This window comes from Benincasa hispida, chromosome 2 (assembly GCF_009727055.1).
Source record: "Benincasa hispida cultivar B227 chromosome 2, ASM972705v1, whole genome shotgun sequence".
Lineage (NCBI taxonomy): Eukaryota > Viridiplantae > Streptophyta > Magnoliopsida > Cucurbitales > Cucurbitaceae > Benincasa > Benincasa hispida.
The window spans coordinates 35,236,491-35,239,394 of NC_052350.1; positions in this window are offsets into that span (position 1 = coordinate 35,236,491).

The following is a 2,904-nucleotide window of genomic DNA, read 5'->3' on the forward strand; positions in this document are numbered from 1 at the left end:
CAGAGGGTAAGGTGAAGGACGTGCTGATCACTATTGATAAATTTATTTTGCCAGCTGACTTCATCACCCTAGATTATGAGGCTGATAAAGATGTGCCCATCATTTTGGGGCGACCTTTCCTTTCAACGGGTCGTGCTCAAATTGATGTGCACAATGGAGAAATCACTTTGAGCATAAACGGATAAAAGCTCAAATTTAACATAATTCGTGCCATGAAATTTCTTGATGAGGAAGATCTGGCAGTTTCTGAGGATGACCTGAATTTGATTGAAGAAGAAAAGTCTGATGAAGAGTGTGAAGAAGAGGATGTCGATGCATCCGTAGCTGCCTGCAATGCGATCGTAGCGAAAACAAACAAAGAAGAAGGATTGATCGCAATGCAAGAAGTAGAGCCGAAAGAAGAAAGAAAAATAACGCAACCTTCTCTCATGGAACCACCAACACTTGAATTGAAAACCCTACCAACACATTTGATGTACGCATTCTTGGGGCAGAATGAGAAGCTGCCAGTGATAATTTCCTCCACACTTAATGCAGATCAAGAGAATGCGTTGATAAGCATTCTCAAGAAGCATGTGCGAGCAATCGGCTGGACGCTCGCTGATATCAGAGGAATTAGCCCCGCATACTGCATGCACCACATTCGTCTTGAGGATGACCACAAAGCAACCATTGAAAATCAACGCAGACTTAACCCTGCACTGAAGGAAGTCGTCAAAAAGAAGATTATCAAGTGGCTGGATGCGAGCATTATCTATCCCATTGTAGATAGCACGTGGGTCAGCCTCGTGCAATGTATGTCGAAAAAGGGAGGAATGACGGTAGTCCCAAATGAGAACAATGAATTAATATCGCAAAGGACCATCACTGGATGGTGCATCTACATAGATTACCGCAAATTGAATGCGTCCACAAAAAAAAATCACTTTCCTTTGGCATTCATCTATCAAATGTTGGATAGATTAGCAGGGAATGATTTTTATTGCTTCTTGGATGGATATACTGGGTATAATTGGATCATGATAGCTCCTAAAGACCAAGACAAGACCATATTCACCTGCCCATATGGGACATTTGCTTTTCACCGCATGCCGTTTGGCCTCTGCAATGCGCCAAGCACGCTCTAGAGGTGCATGATGGCGATCTTTTCAGATTATCTCGAGGACTTAGTAGAAATATTTATGGATGAATTCTCCGTTTATGGGGACACTTATGAAGTCTATCTGGCCAATTTGGAGAAAATTCTGAAAAGATGTTAAGAGATGAACCTAGTGCTCAATTGGGAAAAATGTCACTTCATGGTGAAGGAGGGAATAGTGTTGGGACACAAGGTCTCCCGAGAAGGGTTGGAGGTGGACAAAGCAAAGATTGACGCAATTGAAAAGCTTCCACCTCCAACCAACGTGAAGGTTGTGTGAAGCTTCTTGGGGCATGCCAGATTCTATAGACGATTCATCAAGGACTTTTCTAAAATAGCAAGACCACCGAGTGCGTTGTTAGAGGCAGACATAAAGTTTGAATTTGACGACAATTGCCTCAATGCACTCAGAATTTTAAAAGATGCGTTGATTACCGCACCCGTCTTGATTGCACCAGATTGAACGCTCCCATTCGAACTCATGTGCGACGTAAGTGGGTATGCGATGGGAGCTGCATTAGCGCAAAAGAAGAAAACTATTTTGCACCCCATCACATATGCAAGTAAAACTCTGAACCCTGCACAACTCAATTATACCACCATTGAAAAAGAGCTCTTGGCTGTGATTTTTGCGTTGGAAAAATTTCGGGCATATCTATTAGGAACCAAGGTATTCATTCACACTGATCACTCGGAAATCAAATATTTAATGATAAAGAAGGATGCAAAGCCGAGGTTGATCAGATGGGTTCTCCTCCTTCAAGAATTTGATATCGAGATAATTGATCGGAAGGGGACAAAGAATCAAGTTGCGGATCACTTGTCCAGATTAGAAAATCTTGAGGTTGACTGCAATGAATCTGAAGTGAGTGTCGTGTTCCCGAATGAGCAGTTGTTTCGCATAGAAGAAATGCCCTGGTATGCGGACATCATTAATTATTTGGTTTGTGAACAATTTCCTGAAGATTACACCTACCATCAACAGAAGAAGCTCAAGAATGAATGCGGACACTATTATTGGGATGAGTCGAATCTGTATAAAAGAGGTGCAGACCAAAACATTCGATTATGCATCCCAGATGCTACTCAAAAGCATATTATCGCAGTGCCACGATTCGCCATATGGAGGGCACTTTGGAGGCCAATGTACTGCAGCCAAAGTTTTACAAAGTGGATTCTTCTCCTTCATTATTTAAGGATGCTGCTGACTACACAATGAAATGTGATCAATGTCAATGCACAGGTAACATTTCATAGAAGAATGCAATGCCAAAGAATACTATCTTGGAGCTGGAACTATTTGACGTATGGGGGATTGATTTCATGGGACCATTCCCTCCTTCAAATGGTTAGCACTATATTCTATTAGTCGTTGACTATGTCTCCAAGTGGGTATAGGCAATTGCATGTGCCGCAAGTGATGCGGCAGTAGTCTCCCAGTTCCTGAAGAAAAATATTTTCACGCGTTTTGGCACTCCCCGTGCCATCATAAGTGATGAAGGATCACATTTTGTCAACCACAATATAAAGGAGCTGTTGCGCAAGTACAATATCCTCCACAAATTGGCCACCGCATACCATCCGCAAAAAAATGTCCAAGCTGAAGTGTCCAATTGGGAAATTAAAGTGATACTTGAGAAGGTAGTCAAACCTTCATGGAAGGATTGGGAAATGAAGCTTGATGATGCGTTATGGGCATATCGGACTGCATTTAAAACACCTATAGATATGTCCCCTTATGCATTGGTATTCGGCAAGGCGTGTCA